The sequence below is a fragment of the Mixophyes fleayi genome, chromosome 3 (assembly GCF_038048845.1).
Source record: "Mixophyes fleayi isolate aMixFle1 chromosome 3, aMixFle1.hap1, whole genome shotgun sequence".
Classification (NCBI taxonomy): domain Eukaryota; kingdom Metazoa; phylum Chordata; class Amphibia; order Anura; family Limnodynastidae; genus Mixophyes; species Mixophyes fleayi.
Window position 1 is genome coordinate 7225098 of NC_134404.1, and position 19416 is coordinate 7244513.

General features: G+C 45.3%; 2 non-coding genes across 2 annotated transcripts; one reads left to right on the forward strand and one right to left on the reverse strand.

Annotated features, from left to right (window-relative positions):
• Nucleotides 1-2843: 2843 nt before the first annotated feature.
• On the reverse strand, nt 2844-2915 carry TRNAG-UCC (transfer RNA glycine (anticodon UCC)). Its single transcript has one exon. It is a non-coding gene; the product is annotated as a tRNA-Gly (tRNA).
• Nucleotides 2916-3097: 182 nt separating this feature from the next.
• Nucleotides 3098-3187, forward strand: TRNAY-GUA (transfer RNA tyrosine (anticodon GUA)). The gene is given in 2 exon segments: nt 3098-3134; nt 3152-3187. It is a non-coding gene; the product is annotated as a tRNA-Tyr (tRNA).
• Nucleotides 3188-19416: the final 16229 nt, after the last annotated feature.

Consider the following 19416-nt stretch of genomic DNA (forward strand, 5'->3'; position numbering starts at 1 on the left):
AAATAATAATTGTGTATTACAGCAACAGTTGACAAATTCCAAGTGCACTGGATACATTTAAAATGTTGCATACAAGATACTGGCTTGAATGGTCTCAGTAACTTCAGACAAGTATAAATGAGCAAATGTAATAACACCTTACTTCAAATACTTAGCTGCAATGGGTTCCAATGCAATATAATGTAATAAATAAGTCCAGCCGTATAACTCAGTCCACGTGCTAGGCTGAATGGGCCCCAAATAGCGACAAAAAGAAGTGTCCTGAAATATAAATGTCTTTTCCAGGACATTCAGAAAATGTGAAATGTCCTTTACGGGACATACGATGATATGGTCTTAATAATTCAATCCTGCTAGATAACTTCGTGAGCAGAAAGTGTAATAGCAGAGGAAAGTCCACAGTCTAGAATGGCAATAATAATGACGCGAAGTGTGGGTGAAAGATGGTAGCCCCACTTACAGGTAGTAGCAATGATGGCTGGTGGGTGATTCCCAGGAGCATCCAGTCCATTTCTCTGTCCCTTCTTTCCACTTGCATAGATGTTGTGGCGGCTGTGAGCCTCTTTTCTGTGCCCAGTGCTTTGCGCATGCTTTGAAAGACTCCAGTCCTCTGTTTTATTTCAGTGGATATGTTGATGAGCTCATGAGCTAAAAAATAGTTTGTAGATATGAACCCTACGCATTTCGCCATGCGGTCTTCATCAGGGATTGCTGGATAAGAATTGAATGTGGAGTGTAGTCTTTCCAATATAAGGAGAAACCTTATTAGAATGTAGGAGCAAGGATTGGTCCTTTTAGAACTACCCTCTTGGCTAGTTCTAAAAAAATGTCTAAATTTTGATCAGCCTCTTGACTACGAGACTGGGATAATTCCCTAGTATGTGATTTGTTTCTCCAAAGTGGCTGAGCTTTTCCAGAAAACCTTGCTTGGTCTTCCTGAAGTCCACAAGCGCCTCTCGGTTACCTTTTTTATAATGCTGCCTTGCTAGTGAGGTGTAATTTGCCCTACGTGGTGGCCTCTGAGAATTTTCCTGTCCAATGTTCCTAGGATTTAAGGGCTTGTGTTTCCCTTTATTGGGGATGTCCTTTACCAGGGGTGATCTAGGTGGGTTGCCACCAATCTGCAAGTTATGGTAAAGGTGCTTAGTATGCCTATGATTGCTATGGTATGCGTATTACCGTGCTTGCTGTCTCCTCTGAGGGTTATGGTGCTTTTGTGAGTGATGTGGTTGCCTAGGCTGATTTATATTCCTATTTAAGGGGTCATCTTGCTGGAGCTTATAGTCTATGACATCCCTTTGGAATTTCCTTTCTTTCTGAACATTTTCTGAATGTCCTGGAAAGGACATTTATATTTCAGGACATTTCTTTATTGTCGCTAATTGAGGCCCATTCAGCCCAGCACGTGGACTGAGTTATATGACTGGACTAATTTACTACATTTAATTGCATTGGTACCCATTGCAGCTAAGTATTTGAAGTAAGATGTTATTACATTTGCTCATTTATACTTGTTTGGAGTTACTGAGACCATTCAAGCCAGTATTTTGTATGTATCATTTTAAATGCATCCAGTGTGCTTGGAATTTGTTAATTGTTGCTTTAATACACAATTATTATTTATCATTAACTTGCTGTCTATCTTGTCACTTGTAACCACACCACATAACAGTGCTCAATATAACTAAGATTCACCTTACATATCCACATTGAGCCTGGGATTATACTATATTGTACGCTTACCTAATTGGGATTTAGGGCCACTGCCCTTTCTTCTTCCCCAAGGCAGCATACTCACCACCATACCAATAGGGAAGCGCGGATTCTATAGATTTGCATCTGCCTCCCTTGACATAATGACACCATCATATAATATTATTATGGAGTCCCCCATCCTACTCACTTTACTAGGATGTGGACAGTACGGGGGAACGGGACAATGTCCTACTCACCCAAGAAACCTACCTGGAATTTGGGAGTCTCCTGCACCTGTGTTCTTTCATTCTCTGTCTGCCTTCCTGAGTCATCATAGGGATCATCTGTTGTACACCACTGCCACCTACTGGCTAAATATGCATTCTGTTGCAGATTATTGGTCATACAGAAAAAATAAAATAAAAAAAACATAGTTGGCAGTATGTGAACCTGTACAGGGAGACCCCAATGGATTTTGAGTCCATCGCCTTAACCAGTCAGCCACAACTACAACCTTTCTTGCAGCTGACTTATACATGGTATTATCCAGGGACTCAGGGATTTCACAGATCACTGATTCTGTACATTAGGCGACATTTCTAAAATAATCTTTCTGATGACTGTAAGATTCAAAGCTCTGATCTGTAAATATAAAGTGCTAAATTGTGACAAGATTATTAACTAACAAATTTGATTAACAAAGTTGCTTTAAACTATGGTCCCCAAACAAGTTACACTTAAACTGTGAGTGCTTAGTACACACAGACTTTATTTCATTGTAATGATGTCTGTTTTCTGTTTATATTTATATTATTTTATGGTTTATGTAAAAAAAAATCATTAAAATGTACTTTTACAGAACAAATGGATTATATTTTTGAAGATACTTTTCCGTTAATGTCATCCCCACATATGTTTTTTATTGTTACATAATCATTTTAAAAATATATTAGGATATTAAAGGTCTGGAAAATAATGTTCTTCCTAAGCACAGCTATCATAGTATTGTTTTAAACACACTTGGTTGTACAGTTTCAGCAGCAGCAGCAATAATATATATTATCCGGCTTTCCCTCACTTGTTTCATCATATTTACAATACTTTCTTGTAATTAGTTAAATACATTGTAGGTTAATTTAAAATTGAGCTGCGTTGGCCAGGAATCGAACCAGGGTCAACTGCTTGGAAGGCAGCTATGCTCACCACTATACCACCAATGCTGTACAGTTTTGATGGAGCACAACTACTCTTTTCTGTACTACCTCATACACAGACTTCTCCCTTTTATTGGATCCAACCGTCAAAGTATCGCATCAGTATAAAACAATAATATGGGTATAGTTTACTGTTTGTGGCAGGTTTTTTTTAACCTATGATTTCACAACATCAGTAAAAATACAACCCTTCGATAGCTCAGCTGGTAGAGCGGAGGACTGTAGTGGAAATGGATGCAGAAATCCTTAGGTCGCTGGTTCAATTCCGTCTCGAAGGATTTATTTTTTAATTTTTGTAGAATTCCTAAAATGCTCATTTTTAAAATACTAAATTACTTATCCTGATTTCCCCTTTTTAAATGAGAGAAATAATAATTATTGTGCTACATGTTAATCATACTTCATGCTACTGAGGCTCTATTTGGGTGATTAACATCCATGCACTCATCATCTCCCGCCTGGACTACTGCAACCTCCTCCTCACTGGCCTCCCTCTCTCCCATCTCGCCCCGCTCTGATCTGTACTCAATGCAGCTGCCAGACTTATCTTTCTCTCACGTCGCTCCTCCTCTGCCTCCCCTCTCTACCAGGCCTTACACTGGCTCCCTTTCCCTTACAGAATCCTCTTTAAACTCCTTACTACCACTTACAAAGCTCTCTCCCAGTCTACTGCTCCCTACATCTCTAACCTCCTTACCATTCATACTCCCGCTCGCTCCCTGCGCTCAGCAAACGACCGTCGCCTCTCCTCCACTCTTATCACCTCTTCCCACTCCCGAGTCCAAGACTTCTCCCGAGCTGCCCCCCTGCACTGGAATGACCTCCCTCGCTCCATCCGTCTCGCTCCCAATCTGTGCTCCTTCAAACGGGCACTCAAAACTCACCTGTTCCTGAAAGCCTACCAACCATCCACTTAACCCCTCATCCACTCTGCTTGTTCTCCCTCCTCTCCCCTGGTCCCTTTTTCTCCATTGCATCACTGCCTCTCTTCATGCCTGTTTTGTCCACCCTCCCTTAGGATGTAAGCTCGTATGAGCAAGGCCCCTCTCCCCTCCTGTCTTCATTCTGACTCTTCTGCTCCGCCCTCACTCCATATGTCTGCCCGGAGTTTCCGAAGCATTGGTACTTAGTGTTTATTGTTCTGTGATGTTTTACCCTGTATGGCGGCGGTTCCCAAACTGTGCGCCGCGGCTCCCAGGGGTGCCGTGGCGCTGTCACTGGGGTACCGCGGGCCAGACATAAAAAAAAAACCACATAAACTTACCAATCCGTCGAGCACCGGGACCCAGCAGCCTCCTCTCTCCCGCAGCTGTCACTGAATATCGACGTCGGTAACAAGCTGCAGGAGAGAGGAGGCTGCTGGGTCCCGGCGCCCGACGGATTGGTAAGTTTCTGTGTTGTTGTTTTTTTATGGCTGGCGCCTGGCACGGGGCGGAGTGAGAGGGATCGTAGCAGAGGAGGGGGACAGAGGATGGTGACAGCGGGACAGAAGAGGGGGACAGAGGATGGTGAGAGGGGGACAGAGGATGGTGACAGCGGGACAGAAGAGGGGGACAGAGGATGGTGAGAGGGGGACAGAGGATGCTGACAGCGGGACAGAGGAGGAGAGCAGAGGATGGTGACAGTGGGACAGAGGTTGGTGACAGAGGTTGGTGACAGAGGGGCAGAGGAGGAGAGCAGAGGATGGTGACAGCGGGACAGGGGAGGAGAGCAGAGGATGGTGACAGTGGGACAGAGGTTGGTGACAGAGGATGGTGACAGCGGGACAGAGGAGGAGAGCAGAGGATGGTGACAGTGGGACAGAGGTTGGTGACAGAGGATGGTGACAGCGGGACAGAAGAGGAGAGCAGAGGATGGTGACAGTGGGACAGAGGTTGGTGACAGAGGATGGTGACAGCGGGACAGAGGAGGAGAGCAGAGGATGGTGACAGTGGGACAGAGGTTGGTGACAGAGGATGGTGACAGCGGGGCAGAGGAGGAGAGCAGAGGATGGTGACAGCGGGACAGAGGTTGGTGACAGAGGAGGGTGACAGCGGGACAGAGGAGGAGAGCAGAGGATGGTGACAGTGGGACAGAGGTTGGTGACAGCAGGACAGAGGAGGAGAGCAGAGGATGGTGACAGTGGGACAGTGGTTGGTGACAGAGGATGGTGACAGCGGGACAGAGGTTGGTGACAGAGGATGGTGGCAGAGGAGGAGAGCAGAGGATGGTGACAGCGGGATGGAGGTTGGTGACAGAGGATGGTGACAGCGGGACAGAGGAGGAGAGCAGAGGATGGTGACAGTGAGACAGAGGAGGGGGACAGGATGTTGACAGCGGGACAGAGGAGGGGGACAGAGGATGGTGACAGCGGGACAGAGGAGGAGAGCAGAGGTTGGTGACAGCGGGGCAGATGAGGGGGACAGAGAGCAGAGGATGGTGACAGCAGGGCAGAGGAGGGGGACAGAGAGTAGAGGAGGGGGACAGAGGGGCAGAGGATGGGGACAGAGAGCAGAGGATGGGGACAGAGAGCAGAGGATGGGGACAGCAGGGCAGAGAAGGGGGACAGAGAGCAGAGGAGGTGCACAGTGGGGCAGAGGAGGGGCACAGCGGGGCAGAGGAGGGGGACACAGCGTGAGAGGGGCAGTGGAGGGGGACACAGCGTGAGAGGGCAGAGATGGGGACAGCGTGTGAGAGGGCAGAGGGGGCAGTGTGAGAGAGGGCAGTGTGTCTGGATGTAGAGGGGGCAGTGTGTCTGAATGCAGAGGGGGCAGAGTGCCTGAGGGCAGAGTGTCTGGATGCATAGGGGGCATTTTTGCATACAACTAAATAAGTATTTCTGTCCTGGCCTAAATACTTATTACAATTTTTTGACCCAACTACTTCTAAAACAGGACTGCTCAATAATTATTTTGGAGGGGTGCCTTGAAAAAATTTGGAGACTCTAAGGGTGCCGCGAACTGCAAAAGTTTGGGAACCACTGCTGTATGGTCTACTGTTCGTATTATGTAAGGCGCTGCGAAAACCCTGTGGCGCTCAACAAATAAATGATAATAATAATAATAATAATAATAATAATAATAATTACGGGTTACCACACTACATGTAAGAACAGGGCACAGACAGATGATAGAGACAGAAGTCCTGATCCTGGTGATACTTTCCATAGCTCAGCTCACTGAGAGAGAGGAGATTCCCTGTGATTAGCAGGTTATATAGGACATACACATGGTGTCTGGCTGCACAGCAGGTAGGTGAGATGTCTGCTTTTACTATGTGGGGGGCAGTTGTCTAGAGGTGATTTGAATACAGGAGTCTGTTCACCAAGAAACGTTCTGCCTTTGGGGACAACACCTTGATTGAGGGTGCACCAGTGTGGGTAGCATAGGAGGGAGTAAGGTAAGCTCTAAAAAAGAGGTGAGTTTTCAGAGAGCAAATAAAGATTTGACGCCTGTGGTTGAATAAGATTTTATGTGTTGTAGGGAATACAATAGGTGGGTAACAGCATGGGATGAGCCATATAAACAGGAGTGAGAGGTGGTTATCAGAGACAAGGCACAGGTCAGAGGTAGATCTAAGAGTGTGACAGCGAGGGTATCTTCAGATGAGATTTGAGAAACCCTACCCTTGTAGGTAAGGGTGAGTAATTTGAATTGGATCCTTGAGAACACAAGAAACATGTGCAGAAATTTGCAAAGTAGTGCGGCAGATGTTGAACAGCAAGAGGAGATCAGTCTAGTTGTGGCATTTAGGGTGGATTGAAGTGGGGATAGATGGGTGAGGAGAATGTCAGATAGGAGGTTGCAATAGTCATGGCTGGAAATGAGGGAATGGGAGAAAGAATTCTAGTAGCATCTTCGATATAAAACTAATTTTAACAATATTTCGAAGATGGGGTTGGCATGACTGCAAGACAAACTTAATGTGATGGTCACTGCCTGCTGCCACAGTAACCCCTGGGTCTATGTTTCATGATCCCTTCTAATTTCCTGTCCTTCAAAAGTACCCAGTTCTAGCTCAGATAAAGATTAAATATGGCCTAGAACCATATCTATTGGACAGTCATAAAGTCGAAGAACCCTAATAGCTGACACACATCTTTCATAAACCTGGTCATGTACGGGGTGCCCTGGTCAGTCAGATTTTTCTTGGGAATTCCCAAATGTGTAAGAATCAATGCAAGCTCTTTAGCTATAATGTTGGACTTTATATTCTGCAGAGGAACTGCCTCTGTGAAACTGGTTACACAGTTAAGCACCACTAGTATATATTGGTGCCAACGAGTGAACTACTTCAGTGGCCCCACAAGGTACATAGCTATATGTTTAAATGGGACTTGAACTATTGGTATTGGTATGAGAGGTGCCCTGTATAGGGGTTTAGGACAGGTTCTCTGACAAAAAGGACATGACTACCTTCTCACCTTCATATGTAGACTGAGGCAGTAAAACATGAGCAGAACTTGTTCCCGTGTTGTATCTTCCCCTAAGTGTATGTGCAGATTTTAACACTAGAGGTAAAAGAAGCCGAGGGCTCATCCGTGACATCACCAGCCCGAGCTGCTTTCCATTGTCCAGGCTCCCCTGAACAGTGACACTTTTGTTAAAGCCCTGTCGTTACCCCCAGGGCAGCATTCCTGGTTGGCAGTTCCCAAAGGTCAAGGTCCAGACACTGATTTATTGGGCTGAAACTTTAAAACTGGGCTTCCAACCATTGATTAGGTTGCTGCCATGAGCAGAACTTGTTCTAAGGGGCCCACTTTAAACAAAGAATAAGCGGACACGGTAGCTTAGGCACTATGGCCACCCTCACCATAATGGTTTTTTTAAGGGTGACTGGCAGTAGAGGTCTCTCATTTTCCTTAGACTTTTCATTTATGTAAAGAACTATAACCTTAAGCAACAAAGTAGTTATGATTTAGGGCAGGGCAGAGCTGGAAACCAACATAAACTCACTCCCAGATCAAAATCAAAGCTAGAAAAAGATATTAGTTGATAAGCACAGTCACTCGGAACAAAAAGGACTTCCTGATGTGGGACTCATTGTACAACAACATCTTGGAGAAGCAGGCCCAATATGAGCGATAGAACAGATCATTAGCTTAGGACATTCGGCCCAAAAGTGGCTTGTCCCCCCAAATTCGGATAACTTCAGATTAGACACCTTTTTAACTGGTCCTCAGTCACTTGCAGTTTTACCGTTCTGCACTGTGGCAATGATTGTCAAGCCTGACTTTTGAAATAGTTTTGGATTTAACACAAAAGCTGGTAAAGCAACAAACCTCTCAACCACTTTGGCAAGTTCTTCATAAGTCTGAGGCTCCGACTGCAGCTCTTATCTTTGCAGACAGCGGTCTAGCCCTCGGATGCAATGATCTATCTCCAAAATTTCAATAATCCAAGTAGGCGGATTCACCTCTGGCTGTAGTAATTTTTTAAAATATTTGGAAAGCTTGGATAATTGTGCTCTGACTGGTTAGTCTTTGTCATAGCGACACTCGTGATATTGCTGGGCTCGTCCCAGGCCCCAAACCCCAATGCGAGCTAATATCTCAGACTTTAAGTATGAATAATCAGAGGCTCAGTCCTCACCAAGATCCATAATAGCTCACTGAGCTTAACTAGCTAGATATGGCGCGAGTGTCACAAATCGGGATCTTAGCCGCACTTACCTCATCCGCCGCTGTCATAACACGGCTACCTGGGTCCCTTCTGGTCGTCTGCAGCATTCCCATCCTCCACACCTCCGTTTGTAAACAAACACATACTGTTTGTTCTGCTGCATGGGCGCGGCCATCTTGGATGCAGTCAAGTGATCATTCCAGACCAACCAGATTCTGCAGCTGTGATCACATGAACTGATCAGCCAATAGTTGTTTAGGACATCCTATTTAAACCTGCTGCTGTGATCTGTTCATTGCCAGAACAACACACTTCTCTCCAGAGGATAGTTCTTGGCTCCAGTGTTCCTGACTGCATTACAAGTGCAGTGTTCCTGACTGCATTACAAGTGCAGTGTTCCTGACTGCATTACAAGTGCAGTGTTCCTGACTGCATTACAAGTGCAGTGTTCCTGTCTGCATTACTAGTGCAGTAATCCTGTCTGCACTCCTAAGTGCAGTGTTCCTGACTGCATTACAAGTGCAGTGTTCCTGTCTGCATTACTAGTGCACTGTTCCTGTCTACATTTCCAGACTGCTCATTCCCCTGCTATATTCTACAATCAGCAAGAACATGAGCAAGAAGATCATCCAGGCTGCTAAGTTCTGTTTCACTCCTGCTCCAGCTAGTCCCAAGGGTCCCGAATCGGATCAAGAAATTCAGACGACCGTGACAGTTTGTTCTGGCCCAATGGATCCGCTAGGGGAACATACCCCGAGGGAGGACTCTGTCCAAATATTAGCTGAACGCATTGAGAGACAAGAAACTAACCAGGGGCAAATTTTGAGATTGCTGCAGGATGTTTCTACACGTATGGATACCTTGCAGTTATTCCGCAGTCAACCATCCCATACTCCGCCTGAGCCAGTAATACCTGCTTCACTACCTACTTCATCCGGACTCCATCTTCCCACGCCAGCTAAATACAATGGCGATCCGAAGAATTTCCGCGGGTTTCTCAACCAGTGTAGTTTACACTTTGAATTACAACCCGGGAATTTCCCTACTGCACGTACCAAAACTGCTTATATTGTTTCGCTACTATCAGGGCAAGCTCTGGCATGGGCATCACCGCTCTGGGAAAAATCTGACCCAATTTTATCTGATATTGATAGCTTCCTGTCTACCTTCCGCAGAATATTCGACGAGCCTGGAAGAACAACGTCAGCCGCTTTAGATATTCTGCGGCTTCGGCAAGGGCAGCAGACCGTGGGCCAGTATGCCGTTCAATTTCAAACACTTTCCTCTGAGCTGTCTTGGAATAACGATGCTCTTGTTGCGGTCTTCTGGCAGTGCCTGTCTGACCACATTAAAGATGTATTAGCGTCTCGGGATTTACCTACAACGCTAGACCAATTGATTACCATCTGCAATCGGGTTGATCTTCGGTTCAGAGAGAGAGCTCTAGAAAAGAGGAGGCTGAAACACCCCAAGTTCCTCCCTATTCAACGGGTCCGTGCATTGTCTCCTTTCCCTTAAGGACCCATGCAACTAGGCAAAGCACGTCTTTTCACCCACCGAGCGACAACGGCGAGTTAGAGAGAAACTTTGCTTATACTGTGCCAGTTCTGGACATCTGCTACATTATTGTCCTCGCAAACCGGGTAAACATACCCTCCTAGCTGACTATGAGGAGGTGAGCCTAGGAGTGGCCCTTCGCTCCCCACAAGGCAAGGACTGTATCATCCCAGTTACCCTGAAACACGCTCAAGGCTTCCAATACATTTCAGCCCTGCTGGATTCAGGAGCAGCTGGGAATATCATGTCTGCCAAATTAGCTGCTGAACTAGCCATTCCACTAGTGAAAATTCCAGTGACCATCTTTCTCTCTGCGGTTGATGATAGCCGTATTCCAGGGGGTACCATTACGCATCAGACTTCTCCAGTGACGCTCCAAATAGGAGTTCTGCATTCTGAATCTCTTACCTTTTTGGTCATCCCAGAAGCCACTAGTCCTGTGGTTTCCATGGCTTCAATTGCATAACCCCCATATCGACTGGTCGACTCCACAAATCTTGGCGTGGGCTCCAACTTGTTTTGGGTCCTGTTTACAACGTGTTCTTCCACATTGCTCCACCTCTGATAAAGAAGTTTTGACAGTTCCTTCTGCCTACCAAGAGTTCACAGATGTTTTCAGTAAGCAGGCTGCTGAAACTCTACCACCTCATCGGGATTGGGACTGTCCCATTGATCTTGTTCCAGGTAAAACCCCACCACGTGGCAGAATCTACCCTCTTTCTATCCCTGAGACAAACTCTATGTCTGAATATATAAAAGAGAACTTGGAAAGGGGCTTCATTCGTCCATCCTCTTCACCAGCAGGAGCCGGGTTCTTTTTTGTAAAGAAAAAGGATGGTGGATTACGTCCCTGCATCGATTACCGAGGTCTCAATGACATTACCATCAAGAACCGGTATCCTCTGCCCCTCATCACAGAGTTATTTGACAGAGTCAAAGGTGCCCAAATATTCACAAAGTTGGATCTCCGTGGGGCCTACAATTTGATTCGCATTAGGCGTGGCGACGAATGGAAAACCGCCTATAACACCAGGGATGGGCACTACGAATATCTAGTCATGCCATTCGGTCTGAGCAATGCCCCAGCAGTTTTTCAGAAATTAATGAAATCTTTCGTGACTTACTGTACCATACTATTTTGGTATATTTGGACGATATCCTCGTTTTCTCCTCTGATATCCAGTCCCATCGCAAACATGTTAAAGAGGTCCTCAGCCGTCTCAAAAGGAATAAACTGTATTGCAAGCTTGAAAAATGCACCTTCGAAGTTGAATCCAATCCATTCTTGGGGTATATCATCTCAGGTACTGGTCTCCGTATGGACCCAGAGAAGGTGCAAGCTATTCTTAACTGGCCTCAACCATCTACACTAAAGGCAGTACAGCGATTTCTGGGATTCGCGAACTGTTATCGAAAATTTATTCGTGGCTACTCTACTGTAGTAGCACCACTCACCGCCCTCACCAGGAAAGGAGCTAATCCTGCCAAGTGGTCTGAAGAAGCCCAAACAGCTTTTCAACTTCTGAAACAAGCATTTATTTCTGCTCCCATACTCAGACAACCAGATTTAACCTATCCATTCTACTTGGAAGTTGATGCTTCATCTGTCGGAGTAGGGGCAGTTCTCTCCCAAAAACCAGCTGATGAGCAATGGCATCCCTGCGGGTTCTTCTCCAGGAAATTTTTACCAGCTGAACGAAATTATGCCATAGGGGACAAAGAACTGCTTGCCATCAAATTGGCGCTTGAAGAGTGGAGGCATTTACTTAAGGGGGCTCGTTATCCTGTCACAATATACACAGATCACAAGAATCTGCTCTACCTTAAAACTGCACAGTGCATGAATCCACGACAGGCCCTGATGGGCACTATTCTTTTCTCGATTTGATATCCATGTCACCTTCCGTCCCGGTTCCAAAAATCGCAAGGCCGATGCTCTGTCACGTTCTATGGTGAAAGAGGATGATTCCATCACTGTGGATCCACGGCCTATTATCAGCCCACTCAGCATCGCAGTCAGTAGACCCGACAATACACCTCCCCAGGGAAAAACTTTTGTTCCTGAGAATCTGCGTAAAAAATTGCTCCAATGGGCACATTGTTCCAGATTTGCCGGTCATGCGGGCATCCGCAAAACTCAATCTTTCATATCGAAAAGCTACTGGTGGCCTACTCTTCATCAGGATGTTTAGCAATTTGTTTCGGCATGTGGCAGCTGTGCCCAACATAAAAGTTCAAGACAATCTTCAGCTGGTCAACTTTTGCCTCTGCCTATTCCCACCAAACCCTGGACCCATATTTCTATGGACCGATTTGCCAAATTCTAATAATATCAATACCATCTGGGTCATCGTTGACCGATTCTCTAAAACGGCGCATTTTGTTCCTCTCCGTGGCCTCCCATCAGCACCTGTAGGCCATAGACCATATGAAATGGAGTGGAAGCAGAAGATTCGTGATAATGATTATTATGAGCAAATTCTGCCCAAGGAAGCAGATCTACCCAGTCGTCTTGAGAAGAAGATATGTACAAATGGAGAAATGTTTGTAGGTCCAGCAATTGGCTCAGCAATTTATAAAGGAGATCTTCCGTTTGCATGGGTGTCCTGAAGAAATCGTCTAAGATAGAGGAGTTGAGTTTGTGGCGAAATTCTGGAGATCCTTATGCCAAGCGCTACAGATCAAACTAAACTTCTCTTCGGCCTATCATGCACAAACCAACGGGCAAATGGAAAGAGTCAATCAGGACCTAGAAACATTTCTCCGTTTGTACATATCTTCTTCTCAAGACGACTGGGTAGATCTGCTTCCTTGGGCAGAATTTGCTCATAATAATCATTATCACGAATCTTCTGCTTCCACTCCATTTCATACGGTCTATGGCCTACACCACAGGGTACCCTTGTTTACTCCACTTCCTACAGCCTCAGTACCTGCCTATGAAGTTTTCCTAAATAATTTTGCAGGCCACTGGCGCTAGGTACGGGAATCTCTACTTAAAGCGTCCCAACGCTACAAAATTCAGGCCGACAAAAAGCGACGAGCCATTCCAAGCTTGAAACCAGGAGACAGAGTATGGCTGTCTACTCGCAATCTATGCCTCAGAGTTCCATCTATGAAATTCGCTCCCTGCTTTATTGGACCGTTTAACATCTCCCGGGTCATCAATCCAGTGTCCTACAAATTACATTTACCATCTTACCTCAAGGTACCCAACTCCTTCCATATTTCTCTCTTAAAACCACTGGTGCTAAATCGGTTTTATAAAGGTGTGAAGTTACAAAGGTTCTCCCTGGAGGACAACTTCTCTCAGTCAGCGGAGACAAAGCCAATATACAGCTGGTATCCAAGATGGGTTTGTTTCTCTCTGAGGCTTCAGTATCAGTGGCATCAAATGAACGAGAAATGGCTTCCACTTTGACATATTTTGAGCCTGGGTGGAAGGTAATATTGATATTAAAGCGGGAAAAGAAAATGTCGCATCTGGCCTGACGAGGGTTCAAACAATGTGCAGACCGTAGATAAAGTAAATTCTTGTGATCGGTGTATACCGTTACCGGAGACTGAGTACCGTCAATTAAATGTCTCCACTCAGAGAGGGCCAGTTTGACAGCCAGAAGCTCCTTATCGCCAATTCCATAATTTTTTTCTTCGGGGAGGAACTGACGAGGAAAAAACCCCACAAGGATGAAATTTACCATTCGAGTCTTTTTGGGATAGTACCGCTCCGACCCCCACATAGGATGCGTCCACCTCTACGAATAAAGGCCGTTGACAGTCCGGTTGAAGAAGAATTGGAGCTGTAGAGAATAAAGTTTTGAGATCCGTAAAGGCTTTGATTGCCTCAGGAGTCCAGAACATAGGATTGGCAGATTTACAAGGGAGAGCTGTGATGGGAGCTACTAATGAAGAGTAACCTTTAATAAACTGTCAATAATAATTAGAGAACCCTAGAAATCGCTGAGTAGCCTTAAAGCCCGATGGTTGTGGCCAGTCCAGGATGGCTTGAAGCTTGGATGGGTCCATTTGAAGACCAGTTTTGGATATAATATATCCTAGAAAGGATAGTCTCTTCTGTTAAAACCCACATTTTTCGAGTTTACAATATAATTGATACCTTCGAAGCCTACTCAGTACTTCTCTTACATATCTGCGATGAGATAATAAGTCTGGGGAAAAGATAAGGATGTCATCTAGGTAGATAACTACGAATTGATAGAGTAGGTCTTGGAAGATTTCATTCATAAAATTCTGGAAAACAGCAGGAGCATTACATAACCCAAAGGGCATTACCGGGTGCTCAAAGTATCCATCCCAAGTATTAAAAGCTGTCTTCCACTCGACCCCTTCTCTTACTCTAATTAAGTTATATGCACCTCTTAAGTCCAACTTGGAGTAAATGGTAGCCCCTTTTAATTGGTCAAAGAGCTCAGAGTTCAAGGGTAGGGGATATCTGTTCTTCACAGTAATATATTTTTTTTTACAAAGAAGAGGCCTGCCTCTGCTGGAGATGATGATTTACGTATAAATCCTCTCTTGAGATTCTCTTGGACATATTCAGATACTGCATTAGTCTCAGGAACAAAAAGGGGAAAAATACGTCCACGGGGAATGGGTTAGCCAGGCTGGAGAGTAATAGCACAGTCCCAATTTCTATGAGGTGGAAGTTTAGTGGCCTCCTGTTCACAGAAGACATTTGCAAAATTCTGGTATTGAATAGGCAATAATTCAGGGTTGCCCAATTGTGCATTGATTTTGGAAAAAATAGGAGTCACTTTAGTTAAACAATAGCTGTGGCAAGCTGAACTCCAGGAAAGAATCTCACCAGAATGCCAGTCTATCACAGGGGAGTGAAGGCGAAGCCATGGAATCAAGGACTTAATGGCTTTGGGAATCACTAAAAAAGAGATGGTCTCAACATGTAAAGCTCCAATCCTGTGTCCTCCAGAAATAGTGCCTCCGTCAATGGTGGTGAGGGAGATGGGCTTCTCCAAGAACTGGGTAGGAATACCTAGATGAGAGATGGTAGCGGAAGAAATGAAATTGCTTGCTGCCCCGGAATCCAACAAGGCAGGAACAGGGTGGACAATGGAACCTACCACTACTTCACAGGGAATGATAGGACAATCTTTACTGTTGGAAGAAGAGAGGATGTGAAAAGAGGGACCTAACGTTACCTCACTACTAAACGTTAGGTACTGTCGTTTCTCGGACGCTTGGGACAGGCACCCAAAAGATGACCCCCTTCACCACAGTGCAAGCACAATCTGTTCCTGAATCTTCTTTCTCTCTCCTCGGCAGAGAGGCGGGTTCTCCCAAGTTGCATGGGTTCCTCCGGAGGTTGAAAAAACTAGGAGCTAGACGAAAAGGACCACGCCGGGACTGTTCCTTCTCCAAAGATCGCTCCTTGAAGAGAAGATCAATTTTAATGGATAAGGAGATTAAATTATCCAAAGAAGTAGGGAGTTCTTGGGAGATCAAATCATCCTTAATTCGGTCTGCTAGACCTTGCTAAAAAGCAGCTATTTAGGCTTCATTATTCCAACGGAGTTTTGAGGCCATCGTTCTAAACTGTACAGCATATGGACCTACAGAGAGACTTCCTTGCCAAAAACGAAGTATGCTGATAGCTGCGTTGGCGACCCGACCAGACTCATTAAAAACCTTCTTGAAGGTTGAGAGGAAATTGGGGTAATTATGAAGTAAGGGATCATCTCTCTCCCAGAGCGGAGATGCCCAGGCTAGGGCCTGTCCAGACAAGAGAGATATTATATATGCTACATTCGCTTTTTCAGATGGAAAATTCCCGGGAAGGAGCTCAAATTTTATAGCACACTGATTTAAAAATCACCTACATAACTTAGGGTCCCCATCAAACTCAGGTGGGTTAGGAATGCGCAGGGATGTAGCTGCCCCTGCAGGCGAGGAGGCAACAGTAGGAGCCGTATGGGGGCTGATGCCACCCCTGAAGCTGCTAAGGTTGTCTGCAAGGTATCCATTCGGGCTGACAGTCCTTGTAAAAATTTAAGCAACTGGTCCTGATTAGATTCCTGCTTTTCTACTCTTCCTAACAGGTGTTGGAGCAAATCCCTAGGAGAAGAGTCTCCCGCTGTATCCATATTTTGTTCAGAGCAAACTGTAACAGTAATGTAACGTTAAGTAATATTAGATGGAGTACTTGCCTTACTCTAGATCAACGCTGGCCCGCCAGTGGTGTGGAGTCTAACGAACACCCTGGTGTTCACCAAGAACAGCCGCAAGGCGGGATGGGCTTAGCTGCGGAGGATCGCAGGTCGCAGTCCACTGATCCGCCTCTATAGGTAAGGATGCGGGAGGTAGCTCACTATCAACACTGAAGCCAGGAGATGGATATGAACCAAGCCGTGGTCAGGATAGCCGGATCGGTACACAGGAATGCAGACATATGCAGTTATGCACATGCATCTGGCCTCTCTCCTTATCCTTTCAGCCAGGAATGATTTAGACTGTATCAGCTTCTAATCTGAAGTATACTAGCATTGCTCTGATCCTACTATTCAATTGGAGATATTCATTATTAATTGGATTAACCAAAAGAGCTTCCAGATCAGCAGGATGTAAGTCACATACTGCTGTATAGCATTGACGTGCCTTTTATTGCACATATGTGTGCGTGTGCTGCAGTCTGATCTGTGTGTCACATGGAAACGTTCTTGAGATACGCTTAGATTTAAATGAACAAGTTTCCTGCAAGTTGCATTTGGACTTGATTTAGGCCCTTTGTATTGTATGGTAATTATAAAATCAAATTGCTGAACACAATTCTGTTCTCTATGGGGGACATTTATGACAATTGGTGCACAGACATTTTCTAAAGAGGACTGGTTGCTATGGGTTACAGCATCTTTTGCCATTGCATTTTCAAGAAGAATTAGTGAAATACAGGTCCTGAGGGCTTTGGAACCATACTTTACAGATTTCCACAATGAATTGGTTCACTAGCTTGCTGACTATTTTATTGTTTTTTAAGATAGTATATTCTTCTCACCTAAATCTGGACATCATTATGCCTTTTTAATTTCCCTCTCCTAGAAATAAGGGAAAAAAGTAGGTTGTTTTTCAGAAGATGATAGTTAACCATTTTATAGAAAGTCCAAAGATATAGGAAATTCTATGAACAGCAAGTCTTCACCTCTGTTCCAAAAGCAGGTCATCAGGCTTCTAATTCGGGGCCTCCTAAATGTGCTTAAACACTGAGATACAGCCTCTCTTATGGATTGTATTATAACTTTTCCCATTAAAGAAGAGTGCTTTCATGGTCATTGAAGTGATGTTACTATCTTTGCCAGTGTTAATATGCAACTGTGATCCTAGATCTCACAAGTGACAACACAAAGCATTTGCATGAAAGTTTTTCAAAAAAGGGAAAGGGTGGCGTTCAGACATGTTAATGTTTCTTTTTTATTAAATGACCAATTGTCTCTGTCAGCCTTTCCTTTACAGTCATTGTTTTAAAATCCTTATAAATCAATTTTTTTACCCATACATCTGTTGGTTTGCTTGATTTCCTTGGCTCTTTCGGAGAGACAACTTTCAGTTGCGAAAGTAACCATAAAAGCTGGAGATGCCGGGGATTCAACCCGGGGCCTCATACGTGATATACATCCCCTTTTATTCCGTGAATAGGGTGCTCGACTGATTGCCTCTTTACATGTTATTCCAGTGCTATACTTTACAGTCTTCATAGGTAGATCTAAGAGGATGGAACGATGAGCACCATTATACTCTGATGGTGAGTAGAGAAACTGTGGTTTCCGCAGGTCATCAGAATGGCAGTAGAGAAACAATTCAAACTTTGGATGTTTGTGAGCCTTCCTCATCAGCGATTGATTTTTCATCAGATATCCTAGCAGATGTAATGGAAGTCATGGATATTTTCACAGTTGATGGTCAGCGGAGTACTGTCCGATAGACTGTAGTGCGCTAGAAAGTCATCCAGCTCTAAAAGATATTCAATGGTCTGGAAGACTTTTGCAACCTGGTGTGTAGCATCCAAAGTGCATGTTGAAGCTTGTTGGCTAATAATATGGAAGAGTTCCTTTCGATGGGTCTTGAAAATTACCTGAGACAGAGAGAGGGCTAAGGGAGGATGCCAGGAGGGCAGAGGAACAGGTTGCAGGTGACTGGGGAGACAAAGGACACGAAGAGAATGAGAGGGAGAGAGGAAGTCAGTTAATGAGGCTAGAGGTGGAAGGGAGAAAAGGTGTGGCAAATGGAAAACAAGGCAGGAGGAAAACAGTGAGTGATAGAGTGAAAACAGTGAGTAATGGAGACAATAAAATGGCGTAACAGTGGATAATAGAGACAAAAACAGTGAGACAAAATAATGGAGTAACAGTGGATAATAGAGACAAAAACAGTGAGAATGGAGAGAATGAATAACAGATGGTAACAGGAAAATAAAAATAGAGGCAATAAAACAGGCTATAGAAGCAATTGGCAATAGGTAACAGGCAATAAATGGCAGTAAGCAATGGGTGCCTAAATGTGGCTAGGAGCTGTTCAGAGTGGCAAGCCAAGCCAGGGGAAGAGTTCGAGATTCCAGGGAACAGTCAGGGAAAATGTCAGAGGTGTGATCCAGAGAAACAAAAGTGTAGACCGTAGACGATACCTGGAGAGCATGGGTGAAAGTTAGAGGAGAGCCAGGAGGCATCAAAGGAGGGGCAGCATCCGTGGACATCAGAGGTGGCAATGGAGACAGTCCAGGGCATGGATGGAGGGACCGTGGGCAGCGATGGAGACAGACCCGGGCGTGGTAGGAGGTAACATTTCCTTGAATTACTCGCCAAGGGAAGTTTCTTGTAGCTTCAAGGTGCTGGTGTGTGCTTTGATGGGTGAGTAGTTGTTGGAATCCTGCTCAAGTGAAATCCGGAGGGTAACTGCAGAGTGGAGAGGCAGCGGAGGCGAGGAGGCCATCATCCACCAGGAGGAGGCCTCAGAGCGGGTCAGTCCGGGGAACACTGAAGCGAGGTGGAGAGGTGCGGCACTTGAGGCCGGGGGTGAAACCGGAAGTAGCCCACGCGGTCGGCAGCGGGAAGATCCGGGAAGACAGCCGGGGAACACTGGAGCGGAGTGGAGGGCGGTCGTCTTCGGGAGGAGCGCTGAGAAGAAGCTGGAGCAGCGCAGGCCGAAAGCAGAACCCAGACGAGGTGGAGAGGTGCGGCACTCGAAGCCGGGGATTAAACATGTAACATTGAGCCATTGTTTTAAAATCCTAATAAATCAATTTTTTTACCCATTCATCTGTTGATTTCCTTGAAATGATGAACCCACCGGCCAGGTGTACCAAGATGAGATCACTGTTACTTAAC